Source organism: Aotus nancymaae, unplaced genomic scaffold (genome assembly GCF_030222135.1).
Source record: "Aotus nancymaae isolate 86718 unplaced genomic scaffold, 86718_ANA_hifiasm-v0.15.2.pri h1tg000067l, whole genome shotgun sequence".
In the NCBI taxonomy this organism is placed as follows: Eukaryota; Metazoa; Chordata; class Mammalia; order Primates; family Aotidae; genus Aotus; species Aotus nancymaae.
In genome coordinates this window covers 38,028,736-38,047,413 of record NW_026988482.1, presented here as the reverse complement: position 1 = coordinate 38,047,413, position 18,678 = coordinate 38,028,736, and the positions used below count along the sequence as shown (strand labels likewise).

At 39.6% G+C, this 18,678-nt stretch overlaps 1 protein-coding gene and 1 long non-coding RNA gene across 3 annotated transcripts in view; one reads left to right on the top strand and one right to left on the bottom strand.

Moving 5' to 3' along the window:
• The window catches only part of SYNPR (synaptoporin), a 343,166-nt gene that overhangs the window by 34,298 nt on the left and 290,190 nt on the right, over positions 1–18,678 (bottom strand). The window lies entirely within an intron of this gene.
• Positions 1–18,678, top strand: part of LOC135270842 (uncharacterized) — a 184,209-nt gene that overhangs the window by 118,633 nt on the left and 46,898 nt on the right. Inside the window, exon 2 of the long non-coding RNA XR_010339002.1 lies at positions 3,950–4,040. This is a non-coding gene — a long non-coding RNA (uncharacterized LOC135270842). The remainder of the gene's footprint in view (positions 1–3,949; positions 4,041–18,678) is intronic.

The following is an 18,678-nucleotide window of genomic DNA, read 5'->3' as shown; positions in this document are numbered from 1 at the left end:
GGAAGGCCTATGCTCCTTTGATTTGACTTGTCGAAAGATAACTCATTCTCTCCTTACACCTACTCCTTCACCTGCATGTGTCAGCTTGGCTGGAGACAAAATCTCTTGCCACATGCTGAATTGCCAAGAGCCTTCTTTAGCAGCTACTCCCTACCTATTTGCAGTGAGGCCCAAGATACCTAACATGGCTCGTAAATGGTTGAGCCAGAAGTGAAGTCAGATCTGCGAGGTCCAGGGCTGAGGCTGGTAATCACCACCTTACACTATCCCAAGGGAAGACAGGAGGTGGTGATGACCAGTTTAAGCCTTGGATTGCACAAATCTTGGGCCTTACTTGCATGGGAATCAAAACACTTAGCTCCTAGTATTTCTGTGAGCTTTAAATGAGACGGTGCATGTGAAGCACTTAGTTCGTGTCTGGCATGTAGTAAGCATTCAAGAAAGAGTTCACATCGTGATGAGACTATTCCTCTCTCTAGTCTGTTGCAATTACTTCATAATCAGCGCCCCGCTCCTCTTCTCTATTACCAGTAGATTATTTAATTGTTAACATAAGCTTTTAAAAACACAAGCTTGCTAATACCCCCCTCCTACTTAAAACTTCCAGTTGTATTAGATAAATGACTTAGAATTCATCATGCCTTGGAAACATTTACTTTTTTGAGGAAGAGTCAGAAATTCTTTACAGAATGTAAACCCATGTACTGTAATTAGGCCTATCCTACTTTTAATAGCTTTATTTCTTACTAAGTCCTCCAACTTTAAATAATTTATTTAGCCTCACAAGCATTCACATACCCTCACTCACATTTACCCATGTTCATACTCCCTCTTCCCTGTCCTGTTTCTGGTCCATTACTCTAGTTCTCTCCTCACAGGAAAAGCTTCCCCCTGCATTTGCCCTTACAAGCCCACCTTTTTTTTCTCACATTTGACCTTCCCTTCCAAAAAAACAGTTCCCAAGTTTCTCTGGTTGGAATCAATTCAATTCCTTGTCCTTTCTTCCTATTTAGCTATTGGCTTTCCTCTCCATGTGGGCCTTGATGAGCCAAATATCCCTTAAGTCAGGGTACTCTATAATGCAACTTTCTCTGGCCCTTGGGGCTGAGCACAGTATTTTGCATATAATAATTTCTCAATTCAACTATTTGCTGAATTCATTTAGGAAGATTTCAGTTTCTAAGATCTGACTGTAAACATGCAGATGGCATTTAAGCATTACGTTTACCCAGCCACCTGCTGCTCCCTGGTTCACAGTTTACCTTACAACTGAATCTGGGAATTGTATTTGCATAGCCTTCTGTTTTTCAAATTGCCAACAGGCCCAGATTTGCCTAGTCTTTGCATTGCTACACCTTACATTTAGCTGTCACCAACGAACCTTTTTAATGAGATTTGCCCCCTCACAGTATAGACCGGAGATTAAAAACTGATTCAGCCAGTATGAGTAGGTTTAAAAAAAAGTATCCTATAGGAGTAGAGTTTATATGGAAATGGCTTTTCAAGGGTCACTGGTTTCTGAAGTCCATCTTTGTCCTGGTCAACATGCTTACTAATGATTGGGAAGAAGATTTTGATAACATGTTATTTATTTATTTATTTTTTTGAGATGGAGTCTTACTCTGTTGCCCAGGCTGGAGTGCAGTGGTGCGATCTCAGATCTTGACTCACTGCAATCTCCACCTCCTTCAAGCGATTCTCCTGCCTCAACCTCCCAAGTAGCTGGGACTACAGGCATGCACCACCACGCCTGGCTAATTTTTTGTATTTTTAGTAGAGACAGGGTTTCACCATGTTAGCCAGGATGGTCTCGATCTCCTGACCTCATGATCTGCCTGCCTCGGCCTCCAAAAGTGCTGGGATTACAGGCATGAGCCACCGCACCTGGTCCCAGATAACATGTTTTCTATGCATGGAATACTGTGGACTGGCCTGACATACTGTTAAGAGCAATGATGATACAGTTTTAAGAAAATCAGACAGCTGCCTCTTGAAACTTGGAAAGTCATTCCAACTGGGAATTCCCTTTCTAACTTTGGGTGAGGGAAATGGCTAGGAACTTTCTAAAATTAGCACCAATTCCCTTATGCTTATACAAATTGTTTGGTATTTGTTTCACATACTCAAAGAAGCCAATTGGAATAAAATACGTTAAATACCAAGTAACATGTTATTTTGACACATTAACTTGTTATCAGCCTCACATACAAAGTTGTAAAATCTCAAAGGCTATACAAGGATGATGGATGCTGTTGAACTTGTGACAAGGAGAGTCTTTAAAAAGTCTAGTAAAAGAAGAGACAGTGTATTACAGTCTCAGTTGGGGATTTGTTTGTAGCTGTAGTGTCAGAAGGGACTAGAAATGAAGGAAGTTATTCTACCTAAAGTTAAAGACGGTAATATTATTTTCTCTAGTATTTGCTCATAATAAAACAATGACACTTGGATTATAAAGAAATGTTTATTTGCACAATAACTGTGATAAAGATTATAAATGGTTGGTTTTGTTTTTATTGAAATAGAGTTTAGCATAAAAGGAAAACAAAAAGTCAATTTGAAGCCTCAGTATGTTTTTTCCAAAGTCTAGGCTTAGAAAAGCCATAAACCACACTCTTCTTCTTCTTTTTTTTTTTTTTTGAGACGGAGTTTCGCTCTTGTTACCCAGGCTGGAGTGCAATGGCACGATCTCGGCTCACCGCAACCTCCGCCTCCTGGGTTCAGGCAATTCTCCTGCCTCAGCCTCTCGAGTAGCTGGGATTACAGGCACGCGCCACTATGCCCAGCTAATTTTTTGTATTTTTAGTAGAGACGGGGTTTCACCATGTTGACCAGGATGGTCTCGATCTCTTGACCTCGTGATCCACCCGCCTCGGCCTCACAAAGTGCTGGGATTACAGGCTTGAGCCACCGCACCCGGCCAACCACACTCTTCTTTTTCACTTCATCCTTTAGAACGTTTCCACAGGAAATCTTTGTTTCTGACCCCTAAAAAAGTATGCTCCTAGTGAAGGCAATTCTTCCTATCCACCAAGAAAACATGAGGTACAGACCTTTTGTCATTTTCCATGGGTTTTTTTTTGATTAAATTTCCTTTGAGTAAACTGACATTTTCTCTGAGTAAGCAGAGTCTGTTTAAATATTATTTTCTCTATAAACCTTTTCCCCCCAATCCCAGGTACGGTTAACCTTGCCTTTCTGTCTTTAGTCACTGCATTGAAGAAACCCTAACTATAGCTTGGAGCCATGAGAAGCATATATGGGAAAAGTTATTTTTATTTACAATCTCTTATTGGTTCCTAAGCAGGGAGGGCCCCTTGGTGACTGAGGGGGTGCTAACGAATGTGGGGATATGAGCTGAGAGTGTGCCACATCTTTATGATGAGAAAGAGAAACAGGGGATCATGGAAGAAGGAAAATCTGGAAGGCCGAAGTGGTTGGTGGGAAGAGGTTCAAGAAGCAGAGGAGAAAATTGCTGTTGGCAGAGGGTGGGTATGAAATGAGGGCCTAGAATAAGGAGCAAGTCATTTCATGAGCTTCTGTTTATTTCTTTTCATTAACTTTTTGCTGTGTAATATGCAATGTCAACTTTTCTGGCTCCCATGAACCCTGCTGTACATCTAATACTGAGCTCATGCTTCTGGGAGTGGATTCTGTGTTGCTTACACCTGCTTCAAGGCGGGTGCTCAGGAACATGTGGGTCATACAGGGGGAGTTGACTGTGTGTGTGCCCTTATTTATGCGAGCAGGGCTGTTTCAGGGATTCACTTATAGCCCTGCCTTCATTATTTGAAAGTGCTCACCTACACTTTCAAAAATGTATCTGCTTAGATAATAGATTATAAGGTCACACAAAAATAGCTTTTATCTAACTGCACTTTAAAGATTGGACAGATTTTATCCTTAAATTGCCTGCTTATCTATCTATTTCTTCCTTTTTTTTTTTTTTTAGAGACGGGATTTCACCATGTTGTCCAGGATGGTCTTGATCTCCTGATCTCGTGATCTGCCAGCCTTGGCCTCCTAAAGTGCTGGGATTAGAGGTATGAGCCACCACATCCGGCCTTTATCTATTTCTACCCCTGAGATTATGGGCTCCCTGAGGGATAGGATACCATCCTCATTAATTCATTCAGCACTGTGTATTGAGTTCTGTATAGACACTGGTTCTGGGATACAATGAAGAATAAGATATGGTCTCTGCACTCAAAGATCTTATGATTTGGTAGGAGAGGTTGATATTGTAACCAAACAAGTACAAACAAGAGAGACGGACTTACAGCAGGGTTTCCCCACCTCAGCACTATTGACATTTTGGACCAGATAATTCATTGTTGTGTTAGAATATCCTTTACCTCATAGGATGTTTAGCAGCATCCCTGGCCTCTCCCACTAGATGCCAGTAGCACCCCCTACAGAAGTGATGACCAAAAATGTCTCCAGACATTGCCAAATTCCACTCCTCCCCACTTTGTCCCCACTTCACCACTGAGAACTACTCATTCTCTTACCACTAGATCCAAGGCATCATGGGAAGAGCACCTAATCCATACATGGGTGGAGTTTTATTAATACTTCATCCTCAACATCTAGTTGATGCTTAATAAATGCTTGATGAATAAATGAAACACATAGTAATCACACTACCCTTCAAGATTCTTGGAATGAAGTTTAGTCAACTATGGGAAAGTTTAAGTGTGAGGCCACAGGTAAGATTTGGGAAATAAATTTTACTCTGTATCATTGGCCTGAACATTGTTCCCAAAACATGCTCTCTAGCTTGAAAGGGACTTGCTCTCCAAATATCACAGGGCAGATTTTCTAGTAGTTATTTTCCTGTTAATAAACACAGACTGTCAAGCCCTTTGGCAAATACCAGGTGCCTATAAATGCTAAATATCATTATAAAGCCACATAAATATTTTAGATTCCATCATCCACAGCAGGGAAAGAAAAGAGTCCAGATTTTGGTTGCAGTAGGCTGAGATCGCACCACTGCACTCTAGCCTGCGTGACAGAGCAAGACTCCATCTTGAAAAAAAAAAAAAAAAAAAGAGTCCAGATTTTAAGAAAAAAAAAAAAAAGCCCTGACATTCAGCTAATGGATTTTACCCACCAATGGGCACATCTGGTAGCTTGAAACTTAGTATGTTTTGGAAATAAATGTTCTTTGCAAAAGCTCATTAAATCTGTCTCAATTTGGTGGAGGCATCCTGTCCCCAAGTTGGCTATTGTGTTGATGTAAATGATGACAAGAAAATTCACAGCACAACCCACACATTCCTTTCACACATCCTCTGCCCTGAACCAGACTGACATAGAACAATGAGATGCCAGAAGTAGCTGGCAAGATGGACCTGAACTACATGGTGGTATTTCTTGGACACCCTGAGAAATAATGAAGGGTTCAGTGAACCAACTGTGTGACTTTGAGGAATTGTTAAATTGTCTAGACCTCCACTGGTAAAACACAGGGAGGACGCAGAAAGTGAGGATGAGTTCAAAGCTGCTCACCGCATTAATTCTGATTCCTTTTATTCTAGTTTTCCATCATTAAAGCTTTAAAAAACTGAGGAAGGGTCACAGCATTAATATTTATTTTTTAGGTGGGAGAAAATGGGATACAAAAATCAGCCTCTTAACAGTCCTGACATCTTTTCTTAATAGGCTTCTTTTTTGAGTGTGATGAAACCTACAGTGTTCTGAGGTTGGCACCTAGGTAGAATGGACAGGTGCCAGTTATCTGCTCAGTTTGAGCTAATTCTCAACTGTCCCCTCACCTGTGTTGTTCACTATGCTGTTCTGTTGGTGGAAACATGACCCAACTGGTAGCCCTGGGTTTTGGATCACTAAATCTCCTGGTAATTCTCTGAAATTGTCTACTTTTCCCAAGATAAATATTTTCAGTGACTTCAGAGAGACTCACTCATGTTCTTTAGAAGCTGCAATTAATAAGATGTTTTCCCTGAAGGATCCATTGTCCCACTAATTGACAAACCATAATTTCTTTGCTGACTCCCTGAGGTTCATTTTATTTGCAGCATTCTTAAAACACACACACAAAACACAGCAGAATAGCTGCTTTTTTGTCCTAATGTTACTGTTAAACTAAGGGAGGAAAAAACACACACAAAACCTCCTACCTCTTTTAATCCCTTCAGGGTATGCCTTATTCTAATGCTTATTAAAAATGAGAAAGCAGTCTAGGAGGCTTCTGGAGGTCTAAGTTCATAAAGTGAATATGCATAAAGAAGCAGAATATCAGGTTTTCATAATTACACCTTTTTATGCATACAGTTCTCTGAGTAAAATCGGCTTTGACTTCGGCTGACTTAATAGAACCTTCCTAATTTAAACCCATCCCTTGGTTTCTACTTAACTGTTGTTCAATTTTAAATGGCAAAACAAGTTATTATTTCCCACTTTTACAAACCAGTAATGATTCTGTACTTCTAAACAAGAGTGATGAGAACGCATTTAGTTTCTGATCTCTTTCCCTAATTCAAGAGCTTTGGGAAAGGAAAGTATCTCTGTTTTGGAGAGATAAGCTTTAAAATGAGAGGGCAAGAGAGGATGGAGAGACTCAGGCTTAGGTGACTATGCCTAGCATAACACCTTACACAGAGTCAGCAAGGGTTGGATCTTTGTTGCAAGAACAATGCTTAAGACAGGAGAGAAGACTTTGAATAATCTTGTAGCAAAAGAGGTGGTTAAGACAGCACACACACACACACAAAAAAAAAAAGAAAGAAAAAAGAAAGCACACTTTGATGAAAATGGAGGCCTTTGGAACAATTTGGTTTAGTAGGTAGAAAGACTCAATTAGAAAGATTTCAAGTTAAAACACAAGGGAAAGTGCTGCTTGTTTTGCTGTCCCAGGACACCCAAGAAGAACACTCACATAGATGTATGGTTGCTTTAGACTGAAAGTCAAGTGGATGTGGGGGTTTGAATTTTAGTTAAAGAGCCATGTACACATACATTGGAGCTTGGAGTTCATTCCTTTGATAAGCACTTACTGAATGTCTGCTCTCTGTTGGGCTCTGTCCTAGTTAGAACGGATTCTTCAGAGATTGCTACCAGTCCCAGCTTCAAGGAGCTCATTTTGCATGACAGGAACCTGAAGTCTAGGCAGAAAACTGAAAGGGTGGCATTGTCTTAGGATCATAGAACTAGCCGGGGTCACCTTTGTCTAGCCAGAATTTTTTTTTCTCTTAGAAAAACTTCATTTGTTTAGAGAAATAGTTTTACTTAATACTATCCACCTTAGAAATATGTTCCTATATCATCAAATTATTATATAATCAAATTACTTTATATGAGCAAGAGTATAAAGTCTCGGTGAATTAGCTTTATTTTATTATACATGGTAGAAAAGAAATTACTCTCTTTATGAGAATTTAGAAATTACCTGAATTTTGAATACAGAGTATTACTAATTCCCTCCTTTTCTTGAAGGCAATTCAAACTGAATCTTTAAGAGGATGGCTCTTATTCAAGAGTAAATCTTTAGTCTTCTGATTACGTATTTATCAAGCAGCCTCCCTCAACCAGAAAACAGATAAGCATTAGTAATCAGTGACTGAAAGGATGTTTTGGAAGTTTGTAAATTTGAATTTACCTTTAAGAAGTACAGTGATTACTACCTATTTTAAAGAGAGAGGCATAAGTAAGGCCAAAGTCCACCTTTTCAGAGAGGAACAAAGACTGGAGGGACAGCAGGTATACTATTTTTGATTTCATTTCCCTCTTTTGAAATGATTAATGAGAACAAAGTACACAGCAGTACAACTTTAAGATCCCATGGTTAGGTAGATTTCCCGTACATTTTAGTATGCATGTGGTAGGGAGTATTTGAGAAGAATTAGAGCCCACCATTTTAAAGTAGCAAGGTGAGTCTCTTCTGAAATGAGGCATGGTCTTAACAACATTGATGCTTATTGTGATTTTCAAAACCCTGATGTTAAACTGTAATAGTCATGATGGTACCTCCAATTTTATAGACCCAGACATTAGAGAGTGCATATTCTATATTTTTGGGAGTTCTTTTATATGTTTCTGTGTTTCACTTAGAATATATATTTGCAGGAACCCAACAAATGTGTGTTGAGTAAATGAGCTAACGCAGACGTTATCTTTGATGAAGGTCATTAATTTCATTTTAAATACGGCCTTTAGGAGACTATAGCTGTGTTGGAAATAGTCCTTGTCTTTCAGATATTTGATATCTAGTAGGGAGGAATCAGACAAAACCACATCCAATGGAAGTGCAAGGAAGTAATGGTTTTTGCACAAAGAATGTTTTTTACACAGAGCTGTGGAGATTTAGGAGGAGGAGAAGTCACATATCTTTGGGAGCGAGGACATGGGTGGTGAAGAAATACTTCATGGAATAGATAGCCTGTGAGATGGGTCTTTGAGGATGAGTTGAATTTTGATAGGCTGGGAGGGGGAGGAGAAGAGGACCTTCCATGTGGCAGATAGCAGCTCAGTAGATATGCAGAATAGGAATTTTTACAGCATGATTAGGGAATGGCAAATGGTACAGTTTGGCTAAAACATGGAATACAGGGGATGATAGGAGATGGCTCTGAAGAGAAGGGTTATGGCTTAGGAGGGCCTTGAATGCTGATGTGAGGAGAGAGGTTTTATTTCTATAAGCCAGAAATGTAAGAGCATAAGCACAGCTCTATTTGAAAAAATGAACTGGAAGAATGGAAGACCAGAGGTCGGAGACCACTCCATAGGGAGTCTTCCTAAATATGCCCTAATGTCATCAGTTCTTTCCTTCCCCTGGCCCTCTTACCTGCCCTGTTCCCATAAGTGTGCCAACTCTTAATGCATGAGGGTTTCATAAAGTTCAGAATCAGCCTTCTACCAGCTGTATCTTCTAATCAGGAACATGAATCCCATGTAGTTTGGTCTTAGTTTTTTCAGCCTTGAATCAACTATTTACAGAATGAGTGAAACAAAAAAAGCCAATGAAAGCTGTGGAAGATGGCTTAACTGGGGGTTTGAAAGGAGCCATCAGATTTATTCAGAAGCTTCCCAAGGCCGACTACAGCAGGCAGGGTTGGATAGACTATTACCGCTTTTACCACTCCCTGACCATCTGCTGGGTTTCCACATACAGAACTGCAGGCATTGGAGATACCCCAGGATGAAACTTCTTATAAACAATTCCATTATGCTAAAAAAAAACCCATCACATGGGATTTCTGTATGTTTGTTTTTTATTCCATTTTTGGCCAGAGGAGCTCTTAATAGTTTTGAACTTCACTTTTTGAGTCTCAGTGAGAAAGGATACTGCCAAAGCTAAGGGCATGCAGAACCCAGCACTGGGCCTACGCTTGTACAGCTGTGCAGATTCATGCCCGTCTTGGGGATTTCTCCCTGATAATTAAGGCCTGACTTCTGCATACATAAACACGGCTTGAATTAAATTTTTGATGTTTCCTTAGTATCTCAAGTTTCAAAGCAAATGTTTCAATGTCAGTCTCCTTAGAACAAGTTATTTTTACTTTAGTTTTTTTCTTCTCTGGGAAAAAATTATCTTTGTAAGTCTTTTTGGGCGATCTCTTCTGTAATAGCGTAAGATTTCAGGATCTGGGGTACAGTCAAAAGTTAGAATTCAAAATTTTCACTTAAGAGGTCACACATTAGGGATGTATTTAATATGGAAAAATTAGAAACTTCTGCCTTCAAAATCAGGAAGATAATCAGCTTCTAGGTTTTTATCTTAAGGAAGTAATTCAAAATGTTTTTTGAAAAGGCTAATTGCTTATGAGAGAGAAAAATTCAAAGCCATGTAAAATTCTAAGTCCAACAATAAGAGATTGGTTAAATAATTCATTTTATCTCAATATAATGGAATATTGTGCAGTCATTCCAAAGGGAAACAGTTAAATAATACTGAATATAAAAATACTACCAGAGTTATTTCATCTTACTCTTTCTTGGTACTATGAATAGATAAAGAAACTGTCACTAGGCATGTACTATCTGCTTAGCACCTAACCATTACAATAGACATTTGTTACTTAACCTCCATAATAATCTTTTGATAGATAAGTGTTTATAACATTTTACAGAAGAGACAGAAATTATTTAGGTCAAGATTATTTGGCAAGTATCAGAAACCTAAATCAAACTAGCAATCACATGGGGGAAATTCAGTCACTGACATAACTGGAAAACCTAGAATGTGCTGGCTTCAGCTGTGGCTGAATTCAGGGCCTCAATTTCTTCTTAGTGAGTCTTTATCTCTCTTCCTCTCTCTTCTTCTCTCCTCTAAAGGATCTGCTTATCTCTGATCAGCTTTATTCTTTAAATAGACTCTTTCTACATCATGAGCAATGTGGCCACTATCAACTAGACCCACATATACCTAACTTAGTCACTCCATAGAAATAAGAAATTCACTTCATAGAGAAATTCATGAGGAGACTTTGATTCCTGGCTTGAGTCACTTGACCTTATATGGTATCAATTAAGGGATTATGACTGACAATCCACCAGGACTATATAAGTGGGAGAAGGTGGTTCTCCCAAAAAAGGAATTTGTACGTTTCTTGCCACTGTGTCCCCCACCTGTCTTGTGCACAGCAGGTGCTCAATAAGCTGATAGACATTCTTGGCTTTTTTCTCCACTTCCAGGTAAAAAATGGGGTGGCAATACAGCATTGCAGTGAAGAGCATGTCTCTGGATCACACTCGGTGTACAGTACTATACAAGTTACTTAACCTCTGTAAATTGGATCTGACATCTGTAAAATGGGGATAATAATAAGTGCCTTAATGGTATTTGGAGAATTAACAAAGATAACTTCTATTTTATTTAATTCTTGGCCTGTGGAAAGTGCTCAGGAATAAGTGGCAGCTCAAACAATGGCATTAAACCTTACTTTTCCCTAGCCTCAACTGCTTTTTTCTAAGTTCTTTTTCCACTGTAATAACTGCACTTTTTTTTGGTTTTGGCAATTTCTAGATTGTCAATAGTCTACATTATTTTCTACCCATAGCGGTGACTAGCCAATTGGCTACTGGACCAATAGGCCACAAATAAGAAACTCATTGCAATTCAAGCTTAGTTGTCTTATTTCTTGAGACAGCATATAAATTGATTAGATATTTCTTAAATATTTCAGAACAACATGGAAGAGCATTCTAAATTGCAGATCTCAGACAGGTGGTGGGACAAAGGTGAGATCACCTTTGAACCAAGCACTCAAGTATTTTCAATAACCTTGTCCCTCATAAGGGATTCAGATCAGTTTTACCTGCAGCCTCTTCCTATCTGTTCCCAGGGCAAATTCTGAAGCATTTCTTTGCATGGATCTGTAACTTTGATTAGGGTCCTGCTAATCAGCATGGAAATGAAGATGCCCAGCTGGGGAAAGGGCTAACTTTGTGCCAACTGTTTGAATGTCTAATGAACTGTGAGTATTAGAGCAAGACATACTTAAGCTGCTGAGAGGCCCAGTAAAGCTAAAGCTGTGTGTGTGTGAGTGTGTGCTTGTTCTGGATTCAAGGAAATAAATTTAGCAACTAGTAAGGATGTTTGCCATCTTGGGGGATGTGGAGGGAAAGATCTCACAACTTTAAAAAAATGACAGGAGGGGGCTGAAAGTCAGAGACTAGTTTCTCAGCTGGATGCCCCAATCAAATTTCCAAGTTTCTCCCTGTTACACCATTGTGTTCTTTACACCCTTCCGCTATTTTCAGACTTGCCAGCTGGTAAGATATTCAAGCTCCTGTTCTCTGGAGCCTGGTTGGCTGATTTAATGGAGTAGTGCTCTCTCCCCTCTTTACCTAAAGCATGAGCCCTGAGTGCCAGCGTGGCAGTAGGATAGCAGAGGGGAGGGGAACAGAGTGATGGGGAAAAGAGTGAAGCTTCACATTAGGGCTGAGTGCATGTCTGCAATGACAGCAGCTTATGCTGAGTTTGGAGGCTCAGAGAACAAAAAATAATATAAAAGAACGTTTGATGTAAACAGAGCAAGCAGTTCTCAAGATTAGAAAGTCAACAGAGTGTGTATCCATCCACTTGTGTTTCAGTCAGTCAGTCCAATGAGATTTAATAAACACCAGTTACAGAGAAAGCACAGTATGGACATGATGGTAGATAATCATAAAGTTGATGAAAATAATGGCTTGCATTGATAAGCACCTGATGAGTGACTGGTGTTGTTCTAGTGGCTTTATGGGTAATAACTCATTTGCTCTGACCAACAATTCTATAAATTAGGAACCATTAGTATCTTTATTTCGTAGGTGAAGAATCAGAAGTATACATAAGTTCCATAACCATTGGTCAGAAGTCACACAGATGGTAGATGATGGTACTGAGATTTGGACCCAGGCAGTCTGGGTCCAGAGCCCGAATTTATAACCCCTCCCTACTACTGTCTCCCAATCATAGATTATTCCTATCACCCTTGAGGACACAAAGCAGTTAGTTTGAGGCTAACTTCATGTCCCTAGTGCCTAGCACAGGGTCTGGGATCCAGTGGGGCCTGTACAGCCATGATCATTATTCTTGAATCTGAAAAAGAGCTTTATCTTGCTATCAGAAAGGAAACACCACATGAACTTTTGTTTCATTGAAAAACAAAGAGTAAAAACCAGCAGTATCTGGAAGCATACAAGGAAAAACCAATACAAGATGAATTAGCCCAAATAATTATGGATAGTTATTCATTAAATAGGAAAATATTTTTGCCTCCATATTTCCCAGCTCTATACCACTTTGGGAGTCTACCAAAATTACTTGTGGTAGCTGTAAAGTTAAACTAGTCCCCAAGTTGCTAAGAAATATTTAATTGGCTCAAATTCCATAATTAGATATGGAGTCAGGAGCCGTATAAATGCTCCTGAAGTCTTCTAGGAAAACACAAGAGTTCTTTGATAAGTAACATCTGAAACTGCACAGAGAAATGAGGTTGACAGCATTTCTCTCTCTAGGATGCCAGCTAGATCAGAAGGCAGAGCTTTGGAGAAAGACTATGAAGATGAGATGTGGAGATTGGGCTGAAGAGTGTGTTTTTGTGTGTGTGTGAGTGTGTGATGGAGGTAGCTAAGAGAGGGGACACAAGAGGACAGAGGACATTAGGACAGCCAAGAACTAGCAGTGAGGTTCCTGGACCCAGAGGAATGAACACGGTGAGAGGTAGAGAATTATCCGTAAGTAGAAATATTCAGAGAAAATGAAACAATGTCTAAGCTAAAGTCAAGTAGACCTTATTTGCCTCTAGGACATGTAATCTAGGGAAAGTCTTTTAAACTTCCTCAGCCTCAGTTTCTGCATTTCAGTAAGGGGAATCAAAACACCAAACTCAAAAAGTTATCATAAAGATTTAAAAAGAAGACATGGGAAAAGCACCTTTCATGGTGCCTGGAACAGAGTAGGTGCACAATAGCTGCTGGGTGTTGATGTAAATTAGGGTTAGCACTATTGACATTTTGAGACAGGTAATTCTTTGTTGTGATGGGGTGTCCTGTACACTCTTGGATATTTATAGCAGCATCCCTGGCCTCTAGCCACTAGATACCAGCACTGGTAGTGACAATAAAAATGCCTCTAAACATTGCCAAATGTCCCTGGGTGGGGGAGGATGTGTCTTATTATGTTTGTGTTATTATAACAAAATACCTGAGACTGGGTAATTTATAAAGAATAGAAACTAATCTCATAATTCTGGAGGCTGGGAAGTCCAAGATGAAGGCTCTAGCAGGTTCTCTTGCCCAGTGAGATGCTGCTCTCTGCTTCCAAGATGGTGCCTCATTGTGGCATCCTCCGAAAGGGAGGAATGTTGTGTTCTCACATGGCAACACATGGATTTTGGGGGTCTGGGGCAGAATGCTGTGATTTGAATTTGTCCTCTCCAAAATTCATGTGTTGTCAATGTGATAATATTAAGAAGTAGGGCACTTAAGAGGTGATTAGGCCATGAGGGCACCTCCTTCATGAATACGATTAAGGCCTTCATAAAAGAGGTTTCCCACATGTTCTGCTCCCTTTCTCTTCTGCCTTCCACCATGTGAGGACACCATATTCCTTCCTTCCAGACGATGCTGCAACAAGGCACCATCTTGGAGGCAGAGAGCAGGCCTCACCAAGCAATAGAACTCGCTGGAGTCTTGATCTTGGACTTTCCAGCCTCCAAAACTGAGAAGATTAATTTCTGTTCTTTATAAATTACCCAGTCTCCAGTATTGTAACAGGACAAACTTAAGACAGGGACAGGGGGTTGAGTCAGGGGAAAAGTTGTCACCTCCCTTCTCCCTCTCAGATAGACCAGGAGTTGAAAACCCCTGATCTGATTGAGAAAGGGAGACAAATTTTCTCTGGGTATGCCGGGCTATGGAGTAGACACATTTCACATTTCATTTTGCTTTAAATCAAAAAAGAAAACACATAGGAAAGACACATTGGGGGCTTTGCTAAGTTTCTGCAAGATCTTGATTTTCTAACTGAATGATGAGTTCCCTGGAGTGCAAGGAAATGTGACAAACATGGATGGGGTTGGGACAGACATTCTCTACCAGCCCTCCAAAGGCACCGACGGCAACAAAGGATGAGAAGAGCTGTGGGCTCTGGAAGAATCATGGGAGTTTTTTAAGCAGTTCACTGCCTTTATTAAGGCTACTGAACTATAGCTCATGTTTTTGTTAAAGTAGCTAATTAGAGAAATGTGGTACCGAATACTGTGGAATGACCTTCATTTAAATTGTAATTAAGAATTCACTAATCATCAAAAAGCTGAAAAAGAGCTGAGGATGAGAGATCGATAAAACATAAAATGTCTAGATAGTACACTGGGAAAATTTTGAATGGATTTGCCACATGTTCTGCTCCCTTTTTTGCCTTCATCTGTATTTGCCTTCATCTGTGCTGCCAATTCTGAGAGAAATGTACTTGATACAAAATTTACAGTGGTTTAGATCATGAGTTCATTTAAGGTAAAGTCCATACCTTTTTGTATTATCAACACTTTTTGTTTCAGAGAGTGAGGAGGTGAAAGACACACACACAGACACACCCCACAAATAAGTGTTGGATTCTGACAGGTGTGTCTATGATACATACTTTTGGGGCTAGAAATGATATTGTATTTATTATGAAATACCCTGTTCTGGGGCAGAACTTCAAAAATAAAGTTCTTCATTTATTTTTACTTGTCGTAAAGTTATCTTTACGACAACTCCACAGCACAGGGACCTGGGGAGGGTGTGCTGTCACTCCTAGGTAAGATTATACCTCCTCCTCTAGGTTACCAAAGCCCATCTACATACCCCTAGCAAGCTATTTATAGGAGAGTTATAATGATTTAATGATTCAATAATGTTCCTCAGCAGACTGAATGCTTTTAATTCATCCATAAATACATGTTACTTGGTCTGTTGAAGATACTTATTACCTCTTAAAATAAAATTGACATGAAATGGAACTGACATAAAGAGGAGAGAGGAGGATGGGGAGAGAAAAGAGGAAAGAAGAGGAAAGGAGAAGACAACAGAAGAGAATTGGGGAGAAAGAGAGAAGGAAGGGGAGAAGAGAGAGTTTTCTCAGCAATTTCTGTATAGCTCAGAGACTGCAAAATCTGATTTCTGTATCTAATTATACCCAAACAAAGGTGTAGCTGATAGTTAGGAAAGAGCATTGATTTTTTTGAGCATCCAGCTCTGTATCTGTCTCTTGTTTTCTTCCCTTAGTGATGGCCCCAGCCTGTACTTCAAAATGAGAAACCTTATTTTGTTTGGGGAAATTAAGTCTGCCTCCCAGTCCTCTAATGGAGTGGGATTCAAGAAACACAAAGGCTAATTGGATGGTTCAACCTATCAATTGTGATCTTAGAAGTAGTCCTGAGTTAAGCTCCATCCTTGGAGAATTGTGGAGAAGAAGGTGCTTGGGATAGAAGGACTGAAGGAAGATAGACCTGTGAAGGCAGCAGTCAATCAAAGGAAGACGCCTGCAATTTTCCTTTGTGGGACTAAGGGACTACTCAGTAATGGACAGGAGAAGAATTAATGATAATGACAGTGCTACAGTCAGATACCATTAATTTATCACTTACTGTGTACCTTTCCCTGTGTAAAGTGCTTTGCAGGCATGAACGCTTCCTTTCCTTACTGCACCCATGTGATGTGTGCATGATTATTAACATCATTCTACCGGTGAAGTAACAGCTTCCACCTGTTAAATAATAGTTCATACAAGAAGATTAAAATCCAGCACTCTACAAATTATCCACTACCCTTAAAATCACTGGACTAAGAGTTTTTGTCCTTGTTCTGCTAGTAACTTCTTCCCTGACAACAGCAAGGTTTCTAGTGTCCCAGGGACTTATTTTCCAAGGTATAGTGCTCACTAAAGGGGAATTAAATTGAATATGTAGAGTAGGGCTGATTCTCATTGCTCTACTTCTCTCCCAGGATTGTTGTGAGGCTAGATGGGGAAATATTTGGAAGGTATTGGGCATGAAACAAAGGTGAGTCAAGATACCACTGTGTACCTGCCATCGGTAAACACTCCTGGTTCCATAAAACTGCCTTGGGTCAACCTGCTCTCCTTTATGGGAGGACAGTTTGAGAAACATAGCCTCTTCCTTTTACACAAAATCTTAAGGTGGATATCAAGATTCTTCCTAATTCCCAGAGAAGTTACTTTAAGCCAAACCTCTTGCAATCCATATTCACTGAAACATGGGATGGTGTTTATTAATAAGCTCATTCTTAGAGCATCCGAGCATTCTGTCAGTATTTTAAGGTAAGTTGCTTTTTAAAATCTACTTTACATTAATATGGAAAAAAACTAAATCCTCATTATTTGACTTGAGATCTGAAAATGGCTCAGAACATCCTGTCACAGTAACCTAGGCAGGAGACTGGCTTTAAAACTGTACTCTAAGAACATGACAAAATGATATAACCTGATACGACATTTCAATTTGACAATCATGCACCATTCACACGGCAATTTCTGCTTTCTGAGAACTGATATTTATTTATCTGTACAAGAAGGCACTTACTGTAGTGACATACAGTAGCTGGCTGATTTCTTTGGCCCAATTTTCTCACTATTATAGCATTTATCATCATTAACAATTGTGTTACTTCTAAAGGCATTCAGATTCTCATTTTTACTTAAAGGTGGGTAATCTTGTCATACATATTCAGTAGAGAAAGAATTTTTCAATAGCCATTGATAAGCTTGGCTCTAGTGTGTCTGAAACTGCTCACAACTGCTTGGGAATGCATAGGAACCCATCCTGGTAATCTGTGATTCACAATACACATTTATCCTGGACATTTTAAAGTTTGTTTTCCCTTATTGGCATCTTCTATTTGCAAGACAGATAAATGGCACTTACAAGCAGAATCCTCTAGTAGTTCTAGTACAACAGATGCATGGGTGCCATTCCATAACTCCAGATGGATTCTGGAGGCAAATAAAATAAAATCCCCTATGACAGTCAAATGAGCAGAAGAGCCTAGGGATTATGAGCTTAATGTATTTGTTTCTAGAGTAAAGCAATATAGTAGCTGTCCAAGAGAATAAACCAATTTGTCTTACCTATCTCCACCCCTCTAACTTCTGTAGCACATTGGCTATCAGGATCTTGGGCCTCTTGCATGGTGGTTATGAACTGAGCTCTGAATTTGGTCCCACACTCTGCACCTTCTGCCTATAAGTGATGCAACCACTTACAGAGTTGGTAACTGCTCTAAGCTTCCCTTCACTCATCTATAAGTGTGAATAATAACATGAACTAGGGGTGTCATATTAACACATAGTAGAAACCCATTTGATATCAGTTGATGTTATTGCTATTATCATCCTTGTCACTTCCCTACAACATTAATTTGCGCAGGATGACATTATAAATGTCATGTCCCAGAGGACTATAAATTGATATGAAAATTTGTTAATGTTTTTTGGATGTGAGGTACTTTGGAAGGGTATCTGATTTCTTTAACTGCTTGAATTAGTTTATGTCCACATAATAGAGAAACTTTGTAGTTTCATGTTCAAAATTTGACATGAAGAATCACAAATACAGAATTTTTTTAAAAGTGTGTGTTTGGTTAGAAACAAAACAACAATAACAAAAAAAAGATGGTAACCAAAATGAAGTTGCCTAAATGATGTCAGTAACTGATATGGTTAGGCTTTGTGCTTCCACCCAACTCCCATCTTGAACTGTAATCCCCAGTTGTTGAGGTAGAGACCTGGCGGGAGGTGACTGGATCACGGAGGAGATTCCCTCCATGCTGTTGTCATAATAGTGAGTGAGTTCTCATGAGATCTGATGGTTTTATAAGTGCTTGGTATTTCCTCTCCTGCTCACTTGTTCTCTCTGTGGCTGCCCTATGAAGAGGTGCCTTCTGTCATGATTGTAAGTTTCCTGAGGCCTTCCCAGCCATAAGGAACTGTGAGTTAATTAAACCTCTTTTCTTTATTCATTACTCAGTCTTGGGCAGTTCTTTATAGCTAAGAATGGACTAATACGGTAGCCATCTTTGTGAATAAAGAGGACAGGTTTTAAACAAGCACAATTATTGTGAACATCTGAACAAATTCTTTTCTAGTATTTGAACATTTTCTTAAGTATACACCACCCTCTTGAGATCTTGCTCCCACTGTGAATTTGCTTAAACCTGCTCTTCCCAAATGGTGTC